Genomic DNA, 21,679 nt, shown 5'->3' on the forward strand with positions numbered 1-21,679 from the left:
ACAGAAACGTGCGGTAAGGACAGCGTATCACGCTAAGCATCTAACTGTTTAAAAAATTATCTTCAAAATACATTTGCTCTCATATCAAGTATGAAGTTGTGAAGAATAAGGCCCAGTTTAAAAATAACAGTAGCAGTTATAAATATAATACTAGGAACAAAAACAGCATCCACTGCTTGGTGTTTAATCTGATTTGTGCACAAAAGCATTAAAGTATACAGCCACAAAAGTATTTTACCACCTTCCTTGTGAAATAAAGGTACTGAAAGGTAATTAAATCGTAAAAAACAAACTGAAATCATCCTCCTTGTACTTCATAGATAAATTTACGACTAGGTAGTGTGTATATGATTAGTTTACATTTATCAAATTCTCCTGTAAATTTAGTTATGTAAATGGCCAGCATGTAGCCATGTTATAAGGAGATAATGTAACGGTTTTGTAAAAGTACTGGCACGTTCCACATCACAGCGTCTTGTCGCTAATAAGCAGAAACACTAAACCAAATGGTTGATAAGAACATGTTTTGTTTGTACTGGTTGTCTGCCCACCCCCCCTCCCCCTTCTCTCTCTCTCTCTCTCTCTCTGGGGAATGCCGTCTGTAATGGGGAAGCGAAGGTACACGCAGAAATATGCAGAAGACCCTCAGAGCGTCATTGGATATTCAGGCTCGGTGCACAGCATTACGCGCCGAGGCACGCCACGTGGGCCGCGTGCACGCCTGGGGAGGGGGCGGAGTCGTGTCACCAATGCCGAGTGCGCTCTGCGCGGCTTTGATGCCAGCCGGACCGCGGGCAGCGGCTCGGTAACACAGGCCTGCCGTGTGACCGGTGTTGAAACGAGCCCTTCCGAGCACTGGCTGCTGCACCGCTGGGGACAAATTTCTTCACCGAGCTTGAAAACGTATGGGAATGTAACAAATGGTTCAAATGGCTCTGAGCGCTGTGGAACTTAACTGCTGAGGTCATCAGTCCCCTAGAACTTAGAACTACTTAAACCTAACTAACCTAAGGACAACACACACATCCATGCCCGAGGCAGGATTCGAACCTGCGACCGTAACGGTCACGCGGTTCCAGACTGTAGCGCGTAGAACCGCTCGGCCACCTCGGCCGGTGAAATGTAACACTTCGTCGCAAATAAAATGCGTTCACAGGTGACATGATACAATAATGATGTCTCAGATGTTACTAAAATTAATTGTATAGTTTTCCTAACAACTTTCTCGCTGGACGTTTCTACAAAGTTCAACAGAACGCAGATTCATTAGCGACGACATCCGTCGTTTCGCACGCGGAACAGTTTCACACCTCTTACGGTATTTTGTTTTTTATCTGTGAATACTCTCATCTTTTCACGATAAAATATGTGTCACGTGCATCTATATACTTTGAGAATGTTCATTTATTATTTTCAGTCCAAATATGTCAGTGGCGCTATTTTATCGACAGGTTGAAGTTCAAAGTTATTTTTCTTCAGAATTTCTTGCAACGTTAGTCTTTATTTATTTATTTATTCGTAGCATCTGGCTAACATTTTCTTTTAGAAAGTACTGCGTCATATTCTAAAAATAGAGACGTCTAACATGTTTATCCTAATTTTTACTAACATTTGACATTATCTGTTACTAGCAATGCTGTAAGACAGTGAGATGACCTTAAGGTGCCTATTTTCGTGACGGCCGCTGTAGTCACTACATTTCCCATCTGCATAGAAAATTCATTTCTCATCATAATTACGTACTTTGTTCTAGCAGTGTTAAGATCCATTAATGAAATAACCATCCCAGCAGTAACAAAGCTGTTATCGATATAAAAAAAAGTAAGTAGTGAAGAAATCGAGAAAATCTAACACTGCACAAGAATATGAATCGAACGACGCGTTTATGCTTTAAATCGCGAAATGCCGTTAGGAAAACAGCAATGATCTTACATTGAGGAAGGGTACTTAGAGATGAAATGTAAACACTGTGGCAGCCAGAAAGCTGGAGGCTGAAAGAAGAAATTGAAACAGTAATTATCGTCGGTGTACTGTTTACTGTAAACATACGTTGTGCTAACCATGAGGAAAAAACGCAGTTTGCAGTTCTCAAAAACGAAATCGAATCAAGGAATGCATCTGTTGATGCCAAAGAGAGATAATATTCAGTAATTTAAGAGTGTTAGGCAAAATAAAAAATCCGTAGTCAACAAAGATGGTAACATTTTTATATTGACAACTTTTTTCAGTTCATACGTAACGAAATGTCAATTTTCCTTTGTGCGAAATACGAGTAATCCACATGTCACCTGTATAACACACACTGTGGAAATACTATATAAAGGCTTATTGCATGCTTCTCCATGAATTTCGATGTTCACCATTACGTGTCCATATTGCTCGTGCCGGCCGCTGTGGCCGAGCGCTTCTAGGCGCTTCAGCCTGAAAACGCGCGACCGCTACGGTTGCAGGTTCGAATCCTGCCTCGGGCATGGATGTGTGTGATGTCCTTAGGTTAGTTAGGTTTAAGTAGTTCTAAGTTCTAGGGGACTGTTGACCCATAGCGCTCGGAGCCATTTGAACCATATTGCTCGTGGATATCATCTGTCCAGTTTCCATTATGCCATCACCGCGGGCTTTCCTATTTTTTGGAATCCGCAAAGTACTTCCTTAGTTCATCCTGTACTACCCATTCTCATGGCCGTGATAAGTAATTAAAGGTGGACAACTCTGTGTCGGCTCGGTCGTTATTGGCGTAGAAGGTGGCGGTCGTTCCAAATTCCTGATATTGCCTGTCGTACAATTATTTCTCATGAGCTTCATTTGTCCTAAAGGGCTACCTGTATGTTCAAATACCTCTATTTAAAAATGGTTCGTGCAATGGCTTTGTACTTCATCTCTAGGAGTTTGCACCGTCCGTAGGGAATGGGCATAGCGAGGTTACGACTTTAACCTTGAAGGAGGACATACGACTTGTTCGGTTGAGACGGCACGCGCGCATGAATCACATCCCCTGCGCCGACGGCAGGGCTGTGGCTGCGTGGGCGGCCTCTGTTTGTTTGGGTGCCGACACGCGCAGCGCCCAGCCGCGCTATTCCCGTGTTCACGCTGCTCGCAAACCAGTGCTTACACTCAAGACAACACAGCTAAACAACACACAGCTAGAATTTCCTGTAAATTGTATTCTTCTTCTCTCTCCTATATTTTAAAATCGGTAATAGACGAAACAACATCTGTGGCATGACTATGGTTATCTTCTTTGTATATCACAACAGTTACCGCCACTAAATTGAGGACTTTTGCTTGTCTGCTATACGCGTTTCGTTTCTTTTCTTCGTGAAGCATCGTCAGTGGTGGTGACTTTTTGGCGCTATATTTTTACTGAGGTAACACATGTTCTTTTCTGCTTATTTTTAAAATTTTTCTGCGTTTGTACATCTGTAAAGCCTGTTTTCTGCCTGTTGCAACGTGAAATGCGAATTGACAAAAAAAGGCAGAAAAAAACAGAAAAAACAAAAAAGCGACTGTCTTGCCACGGCCCTGATGTGAGGAAAGGATTGCAGAAAATCGCAAATAAAGATGCATAATAAATAAAAGCGAAACATGCATGGTAAAAAAAACTTGGTTAGTGCCAGAGACGGTCCTCATTTAGGGAGAAAATAACCATAATAATTTTAGCAACTAAGCAGTCGCCCCTGAGTGCATACCTGCCCCTGATGTAGGCAACCCGCACTAACAAAATGCACTGGTGCTCCCCTTGCCCCACTACTACTGTACGACAGATTCGCGCCCTCCCATGAAGAAGGTATTGGGATTCATCAGACCATGCATCGCTCTGTCTCTGCGCCAACGTCCAGTGCCAATGGTCACGTTTCCATTTCGGTCGTAGTCACTGATGTTGTGGTGTTAACATTGGCACATGCTTGGGTCATCGGCTGCAAAGGCCCGTCGTTAGGAGTGTTCGATGCACTGTGTGTTTAGACACACATGCGCTCTGCCCTTCATTAAAAGTCTGGTGTTAGTTCCACCGCAGTTCGCCGTCTGTCCTATTTACCAGTCTGCCCAGCCTACGACGTCCGACATCTCTAATGAGGGGTGGTCGCTCAACCCCACGACGTCTGGACGTGGCTTTACGTTGGTTTCGCCATGTGTTGAAGACACTCGTCACAGCACTCCTCGTACGCCCGACAAGTCGTGCAGTTTCCGAAATGCTCGTGCTGAGCCTCCGGACCATCACAGTCTGCCCTCGGTCAAACTCGGATAGATCACGCGCCTTGCCAATGCTACACACGGACTGCACGCTCACTGATACTACACGCAACCGTGCGTGTGTCTGACTAGCACTCATTCCTCGACAGGTGACGCTGCTATCGCCTGGGCGGGTTTATATCGACAGTAGGTCGGTGGTCATAATGCTCGGGCTGATGTGTGTGTTACGACGTGAGACTTCGCTAAAACCTGTAGTAGAAGGGACGATTAAATAATAGATAGCAGGAAAGCGGCGGGAATGGATAACAACATGAAGTGAACTTTAGAATAGATGATGAAACAATAAATAGTACGTAACTTGCAATGCAATCACGGCTAGCACCGAGGCAGCTGATTCTATGTGTAGGTAGGAAGGGATATTTACAGTTTAACATCCCGTCGACGACGAGATCGTTAGAGAGTGAGCGCAAACACGGAATTATGAAGGATATAGGCTGTTCCCTTTCAAAGGAACCATCCCAGCATTCCCCTTAACCCATTTAGGTGAAATCGCTAAAAACTAAAAAAAAACTCTTCCCGAACAGGCCATGAAGGCCCAACGGTAGCGACCGGCGGCCGTGTCTTCCTCAGCCCATAGGCGTCACTCGATGCGGATATGGAGGGGCATGTGGTCAGCATACCGCTCTCCCGGCCGTATGTCAGTTTCCGAGACCGGAGCCGCTACTTCTCAATCAAGTAGCTCCTCAGTTTGCCTCACAAGGGCTGAGTGCACCCCGCTGGCCAACAGCGCTCGGCAGACCGGATGGTCACCCATCCAAGTGCTAGCCGAGCCCGACAGCGCTTAACTTCGGTGGTCGGACGGGAACCGGTGTTACCACTGCGGCAAGGCCGTTGGCTAGGTGAAATCACGGAAAACCTAAATCTGGATGGTCGGACCGGGACTTGATAAGCTGTCCGAATACGAGTCCAGTGTCTTAACACTGCGCCTCCTCGCTCCATCACTTTATATGCATTTTCCAGACGTGCTGCAGAGGTAAGACGTGCATTCGTTCTACAGCCGTTTGCTACACACTTTCGTGACTGAACGTAGAAGATATAGTGAAGCGATACTATAATTAAAACATTGTTGGTTCAATTTTTGTAAACAGAATTTAGTCATGAGGAAGACGTGTGGTGACATAAAGTTTAAAACTTCATGTGCCAATACTGTTTAATAAATTCTAGCTTCGTATTCTCCTTTGAAACGACGCCAAGAGACGTCGTGCAGATGTTTGTCAATTATTTATCACGTTACAGTTGTAAATGTGTGTGAAATTCTAACGCAGGTTTAGTAGAGGTAGACATATTCGTGGCATCGTGTAACTCAGTTTCTATGTTTTATACAGTTAATACTCATTTTTTGGCATTGTAATTGCATTGGATTTGCTAGGATTTTGATAGTGCAGTCATTTGTTTGGTTTGGCAAGAATTTATCCATTCGTGACGAGGATCGGCCTCTTGGTGTGTAAATTATTCCAAACGTCGGGCGGTTGTATAGCAACTTGTTAAAGGTGTCGTCTCCAACATGGGGACGAGCTTCTCTGACCACCACTGGAGTACGCCGCTCGTGTGATCATATGGCGACGCGACGGCAAGTACTATTGTGCTGCGTTTGGCGGCGCACGTCGTCAACAGGAAGTATCGTTTTCGTACGAGACCAGCAAGTGGTCGTGGCGTGGGAAACGACCGCGGGGTCAGCACGGCAGATCGGCGCCAGCATCTGCTTTTCTATTCCTGTCCGTGTGTGCCCCACCCCGGTAACGAGATCCAAGCTCACACCACTGCTAGCCGGGGAAATTCCAAACCAGACGAACGTAGATGGAGTTCGGGTAAAGTGGGCTGAGCCAGAGGACATTGACTTCCGGACTCGTAATCGGTTCTAACTAGATTGGATCATCTACACAGTACTCCTTTCTTCTGTTTCCAAAGAACACCTTGACAAGTTACAGCGTCTGAAGCTCGAGATTTGTGTGAATTAGTAGACAGACCCTGCAGCCACAGAGTATGCGTACCACAAAAGTGTCAGTCTCTTTAGTGTAGTCTATAGGCGCTATTATTATAGCTCACCTAGAATGAATTAATTCACATTTCTCTGTGTTTCGGAGAAATAGTGGGAGGCGTAACATATACCCAGTGTTTCACTATTCGTAAGAAATGAACATGTTATTAATCAGATTTGCGCCAGATTGATGTAGTTGGGTTGGAAAAATCTGGAAATTTAGAGTGAGCTTTTGCAGTTTTAGATGTAGTTGCCCAAGCATTGCACACTGCAACTGACCTTTATACATTGCTGCCATTAACATTTTAGTTGAAGAACATTTTCCGAGATGTGAGTCGTATCGAATTGGTTTATAGGAATGAGATTTTTGTAGAGGATGTCGATCAAATGAGTGTCGTGCTTGCCTCGGATGAATTAGTTCACATTCTTCTGTATTCAGTTTCGGGGAAATGATAATAGGTGTAACATATTGTACCAAGTGTTTCATATTCGTCTGGCCTGAGTACACAAATAACTCGATACGGTCCCTTTCAAAAACGAGGCGACGTAGTACTGCCATCGCCTGACGCTCTTTTTGATTGGTTTGCTGGAGGAAAAGCATGACATAAAATATAATGCACGACATGAAAGAGGGATTGAAGTAAGTGATATGTTCGGAGAGTACTTAGCCAAATTTGCAGACTGCGATCGTATTACGGACAGCTGCTATTTTAAAGAAAAAAATATTTTTAGCCGACTTGTAGAGCACGAAAGTGTGTTTGGTCTCCATTCGTACACCCTTACAAAGTTTCGGAATTCATTAGGAGACCTCTAGCCACATTTCATTGGCAAACGTTTATATATTTCCAACAATCTGGCTTTCCACCTGTGTGATTTTTCTTTCCGTGCAGCACGCCGATTGTTATCGTCGCTGCTGCTCTTTCGACGAGATTCCTGACCATTCGCTGTCTTGACAAAAAAACTGAAATATTCGTATGTTTAGATCCGCAAGTAGACTAATTTACGGCATAAATAAATGCACGATCCATTGAAACTCCTACAGATAAAAATTACTGTCAAACACAACAAACACTTTTTAGTATCCAAGTATCGGCGCCGGCTTGTAAACTCAGTGACTCGTACGGGAATAATATGTCAAAGAAGCTGCAGTCGACATGCGTACGACGAGTAGACAGATTGGATTTAGACTAGTGGTCGTCACACACTTCTGCTCAGGAGCCAATACTGACGTTGTGGTATGGTAGCTCGGGCCGCACAGGTGCCGAACTTAATAGTAATTGGTGACCTGCGTAAATTAGTATGTTGTGAGACACCGGTAGAAAAGCTACAGTAAGATCGCGATAAGTTGGCTGCCGGCCGCCAATTGCTGATCGTTAAAAATCGACTTCATCCGTAACACTTCGTGACGTTCTGCGTTTTAGATTGCTGCCACCCTCAGCGACCCCAAGGTTGCGTTTGTGTTGTCTTTGTGGGCAGATGACTTATTAATAACGCTAATTGCACTTGTATTCAAATTAAATTTTTTTAACATTATTTCAGGAAACAGTGATATAATAAAATAATATTAAAATTTATTTAGTAAACACAGTCGTGGTTGCTTATGAGATGTTACTTTTTATGTGCGGTTTCGCAGTGTTCTCAACGCCAGCACGGAGGGGCCTGCTTCACGCCAGGGATTGCTACTATCACCAAGGAATGTAGATCTGATAATCTCTGTAGTAGATCGAAACCAGTCATACACGAATAAAAAGTAACAGCTTATACGCGGCCACGACTGTGTTTGCTAAATAAATAATATATTCAGATTCACACGATCACTAGTGTCTAGTAAATGTTTTGAATGTTATGTTTCTTCTACTCATTGCGATGAATTACAACAGTGTTCATTGTTACAAATAAGTACAACATTTGAAGATCGCCGCCTCTTTAATGAGCAGTCACGAAGCTATGCTAGTGCTGTGTCAAAATTTATACTGTGGCAATATGAACTTTTGGAACATTGCCCTTAGGAAAACACAGCGTTCGAAAAAAAAATTAGACTGTTTGACTGAAGTAATTTTTAGAAAGGACGGTCAAAAAGTTTTTCACAGTCGTCTCTAATTTTTTTATTTTTTGTAGGAGGAGAAAAATTTTTTGTGAACATACCTGTACTTGGAACATTTAGCTATGCATTGAGCCTACTCAGTGTAGCCTCCATCAGCTGTCACGCATCTGGCCCAACGTTCTTTCCATTATATAAATGCACTTTGGTAAAATTCTGGGGATTGACTTTTACACCATAGCTGGACACAGGAAATAAGGTTCAAATGGCTCTGAGCACTATGGGACTCAACATCTTAGGTCATAAGTCCCCTAGAACTTAGAACTACTTAAACCTAACTAACCTAAGGACATCACACACACCCATGCCCGAGGCAGGATTCGAACCTGCGACCGTAGCAGTCCCGCGGTTCCGGACTGCAGCGCCAGAACCGCACGGCCACCGCGGCCGGCCAGGAAATAAGGTCTATCTCACTATCAAATGTTTTACCGCGCAGGTGGGCCTTCAGACGACCAAACAGGTAAAAATCAGATGGAGCCAAGTCCGGACTACAGGGAGGATGAGGAACAATTTTCCAACCCATTTTCCTGGTTCAAATGGTTCAAATGGCTCTGAGCACTATGGGACTCAACTGCTGAGGTCATTAGTCCCCTAGAACTTAGAACTAGTTAAACCTAACTAACCTAAGGACATCACAAACATCCATGCCCGAGGCAGGATTCGAACCTGCGACCGTAGCGGTCTCGCGGTTCCAGACTGCAGCGCCTTTAACCGCACGGCCACTTCGGCTGGCCCATTTTCCTGATTTTCTCCTGCGTCATAAGAGCTGTATGGGGTTTGGAATTGTCATGGTGGAGTCTAATGAAGTGACCCTGAAGCTGTGATCTGTGGGTCTTGATGGCACGTCGCAGCTTGTCCAGTGACAAACAGTAACGGTCCCGGTTAATTGTGGAGCCAGGTTCCAAGAAGTCAACACCACACTGATCCCAGAAGATGGAGGCCATCACCTCGTGAAAGTCTTGGTTTCTTCTTCCGAGGGGAACCCGGATGACACCTCGCCATAAACAGGGAGCAATTCCTGCTAATCGATGTGGCAGAGTGATCGCCGGTCTTGAAGAGGAAGTCCAGCACCGACCGTTGTCGCAACCTGACACCTGTAAATAAAAGAAAAAAACTTTTATATACCAACTTATAGCTAAATGTTCCAAGTTCAAATGGTTCAAATGGCTCTGAGCACTATGGGACTCAACTGCTGTGGTCATAAGTCCCCTAGAACTTAGAACTACTTAAACCTAACTAACCTAAGGACAGCACAAAACACCCAGCCATCACGAGGCAGAGAAAATCCCTGACCCCGCCGGGAATCGAACCCGGGAACCCGGGCGTGGGAAGCGAGAACGCTACCGCACGACCACGAGATGCGGGCATGTTCCAAGTATGTTCACAAAAAAATTCATTCTCCTCCTGCAAAAAATAAAAAGATTAGAGACGACTCTGCAAAACTTTTTGAACGCCCTTTGTATACACCACAGGAACTGGTCGGAACGAATCGCGCACTTCCGTGAGTTGTCAGTACTAGGAGACAAACAATGAAACATACCCCCTCTCACATCTTCAACTGAACAGGAAAACTACACTCTTGGGAAGCTTTAACGTTTTTGATTCGGCTTTTAGTTACTAGATGTATATTATTATACAATACTGTTGAGAATAGCGGGCCTCACGACTACTTGATTCGGGCTGCACCGTTGGTTTTCTTCGGGCAGCACATCGCCTAATATACGCTGGAGTTAACAGCGGTCAACCTACCCGTGTTGTTAATGTGAATGTTTTTGGTGGTGGAGTGAAGGTGTGCGGCCGGACTGGTAGCAGCTGTGTATGCGTGGAGCCGCGGGAGATCCCGGCTCGGCTCGGCGCTGCCAGCTGCCGCCCAATTTAGCGCTGTCAGCCGCGATGAGCTGATCGCAGCCGGCCGCTGCCTGCTGCGTGTCGTGCCCGCTGTCCTGCCAGCCAGCGAGCTCTGCCAGGGCACACACAGCAAGCAACTCTGCTAACATTCGTGGCTCGCTGCCCTTGCTTTGGTTCCAGTGAGTCCTTCGCCCAGCAGATGTGCAGAGCACAGATTCTTCTGTTTTACCCGCGGTTCTAGATTTCGTTTCCAATTACATTGTTTCTCCTGCTCTCGGGTGTGTTTCGGCAATCGCTGCTTCTGAACTTCGGGAATTTTAACAGTTTAACAGAAGGCAGTGATACTTATCTCTACACAATTGAAAAACGAAAATTAATAAAAAGGATTCGAATAGTACAGTTTGTTCAAGATTTACTGATAAGAGAGTTGTAACTATTTTTGCCGAGAAACGTTCTCAGCTACACCACGTATATCCCCGAGCCATATCACACAGGAATACCACTTTCAAATACGATAAAAAGTGTTGTCGGCTGGCTCACGAACATACGCGACGGAGAAGCTGAATAAACTCGGAAAATGAAAGTATCACAAATACAGGGTTCAGATGGCTCTGAGCACTATGGGACTTAACATCTATGGTCATCACTCCTCTAGAACTTAGAACTACTTAAACCTAACTAACCTAAGGACATCACAAATACAGGGCATTCGGAAATTCCCGTTACAGAGTTCTAGGACTCACCCGTCAGTGAGCACATGAGCATTTGCGCGTGCAGTGGATGTTACTCCCAGCGCCATCTGGTATATTATTGTGTCAGCAACAACTACGTCCATACCAATACCACCTCCTTCACTCCATACTATCTCTTAACACTCACAGATACGTGAATCAGTGTCGAACCAGATGAGAGAGGTAGGATAGACATGAAATGACATCAACCAATCCGACGTAAGCACCCCCACCATGATTACCCTGTTGCAAACATACCTAGCAGACATGTTTCCGGGCATGAGTTCCTATTCAAAATATTATGTACTCACTCCCCTCAAGAAGTCTATAACTGAGATTTCCGAGCACATTGCTAAAAAAAAAAATGGTTCAAATGGCTCTGAGCACTGTGGGACGTAACATCTGAGGTCATCAGTCCCCTACAACTTAGAACTACTTAAACCTAACCTAAGGACATCACACATCCATGCCCGAGGCAGGATTCGAACCTGCGACCGTAGCGGTCGCGTGGTTCCAGACTGTACCGCCTAGAACCGATCGGTCACAAAGGCCGGCTGAGCACATTGCATGTGACTGACTACACTACATGAGGATTGAACAATTTGTGAGAGGACAGTAACGGGGTCCACTCGTGATGCCAAATGATGAGCTACTTGAATGAGAATACGGGAGACCTGTGTGCTGACCCGATGCCCCTCCGTACCGCATGTAAACGACGCTATACGACAGAAGATGTCTCTCACTGCGGTCTGTCGGAATCGCGTCGTCCTGTGGGCGTGATAGTAAAGTTTTTTTTTTAATGGTGACCTCACAAGCGACGGTTACCTTCAGCAGTTCCTGGAAAACTACTACCTCCACATCTTATGCCTGGGCTTTGACGTTTACGATCGATATTCAGCGATGTTACCCGTTAAGTCTCACAAGCGGACTTCGCTTCATCGTCATCGAAGATTTCACTCATATTTATGGTATATGCAGTACGTGACCAGAAATTAAAGCGACAGATGAGGGAACGCCAGATGTCGAAGCTTTTAGATAAAATAACATTTTTGTCGCGTCGGGTGAGGCACGAACCATTTATGTTAGCGTAGTTTCGAGGTTGCTGTTGGCGCAAGGGAAATAGTACAGGACAATAATCTGAGGGTCGGGTCTAGGGACGATTCCCTATGTGGCCACATACCTTTCTCTCTCTCTCTCTCTCTCTCTCTCTCTCTCTTTTTACAAGGACGTACTGAAAAGTAATGCTTCCGAATTTCACAGGTGAAAACGTTTTAAATAAAACAAATGGTATTAACATTCTACATCTTCATTCTTCATATGTACATATTTGCTTCTCAAAGTAGTCATCCCGGTGACGAATAGACTTCTCCGAAGAGTGACCTGTTTGTTGATACCGTCACTGCAGAACGTTCGAAACTGTTGACGGAGCCACATCTCCGCTGGCAACGCTTCATCACTATCAAGGTGAAGTCCTCGAAGGTGTGCTTTTAAGTTTTCGCAACAGATGAAAATACGATGGCTATAATTGGGAGTGTATTGAGGATGATAAGACGTCGGGTTGTTGCAGATGTCGCAGCGCTTGTGTGAGATCCGGCATTGTCGTGCTGAAGCGTGCTCCATGTGTGGACGAACTCTTCGAATTCGAAAACCGATTACAGCCCGCTGTTTCTCATGCACGTACATAGTTACGTTACACACCGCCACACGCTACAATTCGGAGCCCTCTAACGGGGAGGGTTGCAGCTTCGTCACCGATGCGGCAAAGTCGACCGAGAAATATGCACGACACGTGATACCTCAGCCGATATGGAAAAGAAAAAAAAATCGATACCATTACTTTTCAGCACGCCCTCGTATCTTCAGTTTTTAAGTTTTAAGTATTGTAGTTGTTAATATTTTCGTAAAAGGCATGAAAGGGAAACAACGGAAACTTAGGAATTGCAAAATTGTAATTCAATAAAGGACTTCATTACGCGTGGTTTGTTCTCAGAGTGTCCAATGAAAGAGAACCTTTTAAGAACGAAAACTACGTATATTTTTATAGGAACTTTAAAGGACAATATAACGATAAAAATGCGGCGCTTATAGCGTGTGCAAGATGCCGAGAAAATTACTGCTTCTCCTGTATCTACAACGAATATCATCGCAGCACGTATATATGATGAACTGTAAAATAATAAGTGTCCAATTTCATATACGGAGTTCACGTACCCTCTACAATCCCTTTTTGGAAATTTATTTGCGTTACCTAATTTTCCTTTGCCTTTCCTTTTCATGCGTTTTATGAAAATACTAATTTATTTTATTTATTTATTTTGCGTATGGCAATACAGCGACAATATTTTATATAAGTACAACAATATGTTGACGAAATGTATAAAAGAAAACAATGTGTAAATAATACATGTGTAAAAAACAAGCAATAGCACAAAAGAATAAAGTACAAACACTCAAGACAATAACTACACGTTAAAAGCTTGGCAAGCCTGACTAGAAACTCATTCATATATTGAAAGCTCAATATCTAGATTGCACAACCAATCCAAAGCAGAAGGTTTCACATATATAACCTCCAGAGATAGGTCCGGCGTATCTTCTTTAGGGGCACTCCTCAATAATATGGCGGACGTTCTGTTCTGGTGCTCCACAGTCACAGGCTGGTGAGTCGCATAGACCCCACTTGTACTTATATGCATTGCATCTTGCATGGCCCGTTCTGATACGGTTTAATTTAGTCCAGGTACATCTCTTCAGGTCAAAGCCCGGTAATTCCAGAGTAGGATCTTGGATACCTTGTTTATTAATTCCAGAATCATTCCAAAAGTGCCGGCATTGCTCCTTGATGTCAGGTTGCTTATGTATTAACCCATATAGGCTTCCGTGACTTCAAGCCGGTCAATGGTATTTAGTTCAAAACATCATGGATTGGTGGATTCTGTGGGTTATCTTAGTCATGAATTTTTGACCTCTCTCTTGCTGCTGCTTCTCGCCTTCTCAATTGTGGAGGTGGGATATTGCTTAGAGTATGCAGCCAAGGGACTGGGGTGGATTTAATAGTACCCGTTATTATCCTCGTTCACTCGTTCAACTGGACGTCGATTTTATTAGTATGAGTGCTCGAATGCCAGAAGCAGAGCAATATTCGGCAACAGGATATACCAGGGCTATTGCGGCAGTACGTAAGGTGGATGCTTGAGCTCCCGAAGTCGAGCCAGCCAATTTTCTCAGGATGTTTTTGCGACTCTTTAGCTTTTGGCTTACGTTGTCAGAAAACAAAAAATACTAATAAATACAATGTATTGGGCATTTTTTCGGTCTATTTGCTGTGTAGATATCGCAAACACTGAAAATGAAAAATAAAAAAGTTATAGAACAGAGACTCAAGGACACGGCCCTCGGATTACCGTTTGCACTCTTTCAGCTGCACCAAAACATTGCCCGGACATCACACTAATATAAATGACTCGTGTCTAGACCGACCCGCACCAGAAATGAAATGCTTTCTTTCCAAACGCTTGGCCATCTGGAGCTACCACTTCTGTCAAATTCAAATGGTTCAAATGGCTCTGAGCACTATGGGACTTAACATCTATGGTCATCAGTCCCCTAGAACTTAGAACTACTTAAACCTAACTAACCTAAGGACAGCACACAACACCCAGCCATCACGAGGCAGAGAAAATCCCTGACCCCGCCGGGAATCGAACCCGGGAACCCGGGCGTGGGAAGCGAGAACGCTACCGCACGACCACGAGATGCGGGCCCACTTCTGTCACTTATATTCCTGGGCAAGCTCAGCATACATCATAAATTTGGACGAAAAATGTGATGTTGATTAGGCGCGCTCTCCTTCTCAGCGAGAGAGAGAGAAGACAACCTTACCATTTTAATGCTTGCCAGTAAACTAACATAACATACACGGTGAACGGATTCATTCCAGGGTTACCTTAGAGAGCCAAATACCGCGTCTTACATTAAAGGAATAGGACAGGAGAAGGCAGTAGATGGCGCAGTTGTAAGACATTCGATTCGTATTGCCGGCCAGAGTGGCCGAGCGGTTCTAGGCGCTACAGTCTGGAACCGCGTGACCGCTACGGTCGCAGGTTCGAATCTTGCCTCGGGCATGGATGTGTGTGATGTCCTTAGGTTAGGTAGGTTTAAGTAGTTCTAAGTTCTAGGGGTCTGATGACCTCTGCAGTTAAGTCCCATAGTGCTGAGAGCCATTTGAACCAATCGATTCGTATTCGGAGGGTCAGTGCATCAAATCCCAGTCTGGCTGTCTAGATTGAGGTGTTCCAGGATTTTCCTAAATGAAAATAATATGGCCGATTTCCTTCCGCAGTCTGAGCTAGTGCTCCGTCTTTTCTGATTAAATCGTCGTCGACGGGACGTTAAATACTGATTTTCCTTTTTTCAAAAGGGTAAAGAATAAATTGAGGCAAAAAGATACGCACAGTTCATTTGGAAGCTCTGGGGAAATTGCAGGGAACTGTGTGTCCTCTGTTCTCGGTGCTTGGTGATTCAGCTGCCGAAAAACGGTCGAGCGAACGCGGGGACGTGTGGGGGCGAACTGTCGGCTGCGGAGGGCAGGGCGCGGCGAGGCGACCACTGACCCCAGGCCAGGACGAGCCGGCGCCGGGGATCGATGGGGCGGCGGCAGCGGGCGCGCGGCCTCGCCGCCCTAACGCGCCGCCCATCAGGCAGGTCGCGCAGGCCCGCCACGCCCACCGCGCCGCCGGCTACACCCGCCCTGCTCGCACGCGCCGGGGCTTCTCGATTTTACTCCCGTCCGGGTATTCATCCTTCACACCAGCGCGGCACGGAACGCAGGGCGCGGCACAGAGTTCTTCTTCAAACTGGCGCCGAAAGGGAAGATGTCCGAGAGAAGTCCGACACCCTCTTCTCTGAAATTGTTTCATTAACGAATGTAGCGACGAGAGCGCAGGCGGCGACGAGCCCAAGCGACGTATGACTTCACAGACAATACTAACGAGACATCAATACTGGTTGCAGCAGATGAGGCGACAGCGACGGGAAGATGACATAGAATAAGGAATAAACGTAAAGTACTAACAGCTAGTTACTAACGCAGGTGGACCCTACAAGGGGCGTTTAATAAGTAATTAAACACATTTTTTCTCAGCCAATTTCGGTTTAAAAATGCGGAATTTATTGTGAGCAATCGTGCAATATTCCCGCTTCAGTCCCTATAGTTCCATGAAGTTCGGATAAGTTGCCGGCGCTGTAAGTAGCCTTCAAAATGGCGTCTGGAACGGAGGTACTTTCCAAGCAGAGAGCTATCACTGAGTTTCTTATGCCGGAAAACGCATGGCAAACATTCATAGATGCTTGCAGAATGTTACGAAGACCTGGCAGTGAACAAAAGCAAGGTGAGTCATTGGGCGAGGTGCCTGTCACCGTCGCAACAAGGTCGAACAAACCGGTCCGATGTCCCGCGTGCCGGCCAGCTGCACACAGCTGTGCCACCTACAGTGTGGAACGAACGGACACAATCATTCGAGGTGATCGATGGATCACCTCGCTGCTGAACTTAACGTTTCTGTCGAGGATACTCAACGGTGTGTGCCCCTGGATTCCTCGCCGCCTAACAGAAGACCTTAAAGAGCAACGAAGGACCACCTGTGCGGAATTGTTTGCGCGCTACGAGGGTGCTCGTGACAATATTTTGTCGAACTTCGTCACTAATTATTAGAACAAACATATTTATAATTATCGATAAATAAATGAAGAAACGCATAGAATTTTCCTGAAAATGTATGCCTGTCGTGATTTGTGTAACCCTTTATACACTCCTGGGAATGGAAAAAAGAACACATTGACACCGGTGTGTCAGACCCACCATACTTGCTCCGGACACTGCGAGAGGGCTGTACAAGCAATGATCACACGCACGGCACAGCGGACACACCAGGAACCGCGGTGTTGGCCGTCGAATGGCGCTAGCTGCGCAGCATTTGTGCACCGCCGCCGTCAGTGTCAGCCAGTTTGCCGTGGCATACGGAGCTCCATCGCAGTCTTTAACACTGGTAGCATGCCGCGACAGCGTGGACGTGAACCGTATGTGCAGTTGACGGACTTTGAACGAGGGCGTATAGTGGGCATGTGGGAGGCCGGGTGGACGTACCGCCGAATTGCTCAACACGTGGGGCGTGAGGTCTCCACAGTACATCGATGTTGTCGCCAGTGGTCGGCGGAAGGTGCACGTGCCCGTCGACCTGGGACCGGACCGCAGCGACGCACGGATGCACGCCAAGACCGTAGGATCCTACGCAGTGCCGTAGGGGACCGCACCGCCACTTCCCAGCAAATTAGGGACACTGTTGCTCCTGGGGTATCGGCGAGGACCATTCGCAACCGTCTCCATGAAGCTGGGCTACGGTCCCGCACACCGTTAGGCCGTCTTCCGCTCACGCCCCAACATCGTGCAGCCCGCCTCCAGTGGTGTCGCGACAGGCGTGAATGGAGGGACGAATGGAGACGTGTCGTCTTCAGCGATGAGAGTCGCTTCTGCCTTGGTGCCAATGATGGTCGTATGCGTGTTTGGCGCCGTGCAGGTGAGCGCCACAATCAGGACTGCATACGACCGAGGCACACAGGGCCAACACCCGGCATCATGGTGTGGGGAGCGATCTCCTACACTGGCCGTACACCACTGGTGATCGTCGAGGGGACACTGAATAGTGCACGGTACATGCAAACCGTCATCGAACCCATCGTTCTACCATTCCTAGACCGGCAAGGGAACTTGCTGTTTCAACAGGACAATGCACGTCCGCATGTATCCCGTGCCACCCACCGTGCTCTAGAAGGTGTAAGTCAACTACCCTGGCCAGCAAGATCTCCGGATCTGTCCCCCATTGAGCATGTTTGGGACTGGATGAAGCGTCGTCTCACGCGGTCTGCACGTCCAGCACGAACGCTGGTCCAACTGAGGCGCCAGGTGGAAATGGCATGGCAAGCCGTTCCACAGGACTACATCCAGCATCTCTACGATCGTCTCCATGGGAGAATAGCAGCGTGCATTGCTGCGAAAGGTGGATATACACTGTACTAGTGCCGACATTGTGCATGCTCTGTTGCCTGTGTCTATGTGCCTGTGGTTCTGTCAGTGTGATCATGTGATGTATCTGACCCCAGGAATGTGTCAATAAAGTTTCCCCTTCCTGGGAGAATGAATTCACGGTGTTCTTATTTCAATTTCCAGGAGTGTACATGCAATCTGGTGATGTACCCGGAACTACTTTGCAGCACGACGCTTCGATATGCAGACACAAATGCAGGCCCCATTTGGCAATTAGCGATGAGATGTAGCAAGAATGAATAGTGTAAGTGCAAATTTTTTGAGTTTCACAGAATTTACTCTTTTACTACAAAAATGAAGGTTTGACCGGTAACCTAGCCGTCGCCTCGTACACTCTCGTCCTACGAAGCTCGAACGCTAACCGCTTGACCACCACGAACTCTTAACGTCCGATATCTACGCACAGGTACATCCGTTACATAATAGACGCATAAAAGTTCTCTTGCGATTTTCTCGGAATTGCCAGAGTAGTGCACCTTCATGGTCACCACATGGCCTACTGAAAGTTTACAAAGTTTGAAGTAAATCCGTGATCCCAACGTCGAGGTCTCCCCTTGTTAGTGCTGCCCGTGCGATACCGGGGCGGATCAGTAGTGCTCATACATACTAACACGCTAGAGGTAGGAAGAACGTAGTCTAGGAAAACTAACAATACGGTCGTAATTAAACGTGACTGGTGGTAGTCACTGGAGTGTCACGAAGGCACGTGTATACCGTATTAGTAATGTGAGACTGTAAGACAAACGTAGAAATAGAGGACAGCATATGCTGCCGTGCAATGTAGATGAAAAACAGAACCTAATCTAGATGTAGAATCACAATATAAGAGGGCGAGAGGCTCGTTAACTATTGCTCTGGCCCTCGCGAGTGGTAGTAGATCGGATGGTGGCTTCACAGGAGCGATATTTAAACTCTTTCGTATTTCTTAGTACATAAATCAGTCATTTTAAGCATTTTCGATTCCTGATTACTTTTAAGTCTCCAATTATTTAATACTGTAAATTTATGAAAACTTAGATAAAATAGAAAGAAATGAAATAAAGCTTCATTTTATGTACATGTACATTTTAATAGCCATTGTGAAAGCCGGACGTGTCTTAGTCGGTAGGTGGCAGATTAAATGTAAATAGCAGCATACAAAATAGTAATCAAGATACTACTGTGATCCCTTCTTTCAATCGTCGCACGAACATGAAATATGATACATCGCTGTAAGTGAAATCGCCGATCATAGGACATGCGAGTGGACATAATGGGATACCTAAAGAGTTCTTCATAGATTTGCGAAAGTACTTCCTCCTCTTCTATACAGGAGTCCATCGTTGTTCATTGGGAGAAAGAAGCGTTCCAGGAAATTAAAAAAATTCGCGAATCATTCTCGTTTTCAGAAAGGGTCGGCAAACTGATGCCTATCTTTCAGTTGTTGAATTTCGTAACGCTTTTTTTTTCTTTTTTGCACGTGTTTGTGACCTTCCTGGAGACCGGGAATCTCTTCTGTCGAATTCTACTTGAATGCCGCAAAATGGTATGAAGCAGATTGGGCTGTTCTTCACGAGACCCCAGAGGCATTAGATGCCGGCGTCCAGGTTCGTGGGGTGTGCCTTTTCCTCTTCCTCCTCCTCCTCCTCATCTCTCTCTCCCCCCCTCCCCACAACTTTCCCCCCCGGGAGACGTTCGAAACAGTCGCCTAGTAAGCAAAATTTGAGCCAACGGAATATCAAACCAGCTCTGTGACTGAAGGAACACCTCGCCGGGCGTTGGGTAACACAGCTGAATTCAAACAGTATATTACGAACGTAAGTTTTGACTCTAATCCAAAGCTGCCCCTTTGACGTATTATACCGTACACTTAAAAATGACTACCCAGCCTATTCTGAACAGTAGTGAAAAAAGTCAAAATAAAATGATATTCTAACGCTAGTAAAATGGTTCAAATGGTTCTGAGCACTATGGGACTTAACATCTGTGGTCATCAGTCCCCTAGAACTTAGAACTACTTAAACCTAACTAACCTAAGGACATCACACACATCCATGACCGAGGCAGGATTCGAACCTGCGACCGTAGCAGTCGCGCGGATCCGGACTGCGCGCCTAGAACCGCTAGACCACAGCGGCCGACTAACGCTAGTAACGACAGCCAGTGCTGCAGATTATTGTTATTCGAAAATACTTGACAAAAGTTGATAGCAAATACTTCTTTATATTAGTGGTTTTGCGATGTATCTCGCAAACGTTTGTGGATGTAACAACTTCAAAGATGTGTTGAGAAGTAAGGCCACTATTACTTCTTCCGTGAACCTCTGTTATACCATATCGAATATAGCTTTTTATGAAATATTTCTATGCAGCCTCCTTTGCCGTTCGCATTTAGTGTATTGTAAACTCGTAATGACCTCCTTTGATAATTATAAGGGAGGACGTAAGCCTTTTGGTAAGCAGATAAGACTATCAAAACCTCACGTCACTTACATGCATACACTGCTTAAGTTTAACGTTCCGTAGTTGCCAAGGAAACGTAATGACTTCTGCGACTGGAATAGCAATTACAGAGCTCGCCGTTGCGAACTTTATTAAGGAGTTTCAGCGCCCAAGTTATTAACAGTGAGCTCAGCCGGAATGTGATTGTCCAAGTTCGGCAGTCGGCAGCTGGTCCCCCGTGGCGAACTTCTATCAGTGATGAAATCTGAACTACGCTGGGACCAGTAACATCTTTGGGTAATGAACCAGCAGCGATGCCTCCGCTTGGTAGAGATTATCTTATCACCTGCCGTACTAATACATTTTATCGCTCCAGCCAACAGTGCCCATTTTATTAAAATGGTAACATCTGTTGTCTTTCCTTGCACAGCTCACATGAATATTGGTTTTTCACAGCTCGTCTTAACAAAACCGTTTTTAATTAATGAGCGGTTGGTCGGTTGGTGGTATTTATGTATAGAGCACTCAAAATCAAGTTCATAAGCGTCATTACTATACTAATGGCTCTGAGCACTATGGGACTTAACTACTTTGGTCATCAGTCCCCTAGAACTTAGAACTACTTAAACCTAACTAACCTAAGGACATCACACACATCCATGCCCGAGGCAGGATTCGAACCTGCGACCGTAGCAGTCGCGCGGTTCCGGACTGCGCGCCTAGAACCGCTAGACCACCGCGGCCGGCACTATACTAATTTGAGATGAGTGTGGCTAAAATGTTTAACATTACGTCTGATCTTAATTAGTGTGTGTTAATCTGTGATACGCAGACTAAAAGACATACTTATGTCTCACGCTGGCCTACCGCAAGATCCTTGCGTACATCTACACCTGTATTCCGCGAACCACATCACGGTTTGTCATACTTACAATGAATCTCAGCCAGGCATCTCCTTTTCATACAATCGGTTTTATGTGATCATTCCGCTTTTAACTCGCTCCAGACAGTTACTATTAGGTGTTACACGGCAGTAGTTTCCAGTATCAGTAGCGATAATAGGCCTCTCCGCCTAGTTACATGTACTATTGTACATTTATTTGCTGTCTGTATCAACTGCAAGACTCTGCTCGAGTCGTCGATCCTCTAGTCAACACTACTTCTTGCATTTCGCTACAATTCTGTCGCTGTAACTTTCCTGTAGGCAACAGCATGTCATAGCTAAATTAGGTGGCAAACTCCGCTCCATTG

At 45.7% G+C, this 21,679-nt stretch overlaps 1 protein-coding gene and 1 pseudogene across 2 annotated transcripts in view; one reads left to right on the forward strand and one right to left on the reverse strand.

Annotated features, from left to right (window-relative positions):
- Positions 1 to 21,679, forward strand: part of LOC126236166 (ski oncogene) — a 666,701-nt gene that overhangs the window by 467,948 nt on the left and 177,074 nt on the right. The window lies entirely within an intron of this gene.
- LOC126238325 (5S ribosomal RNA) lies at positions 4,967 to 5,084 on the reverse strand (annotated as a pseudogene).

The sequence above is a fragment of the Schistocerca nitens genome, chromosome 2, assembly GCF_023898315.1.
Source record: "Schistocerca nitens isolate TAMUIC-IGC-003100 chromosome 2, iqSchNite1.1, whole genome shotgun sequence".
NCBI classification, from domain to species: domain Eukaryota; kingdom Metazoa; phylum Arthropoda; class Insecta; order Orthoptera; family Acrididae; genus Schistocerca; species Schistocerca nitens.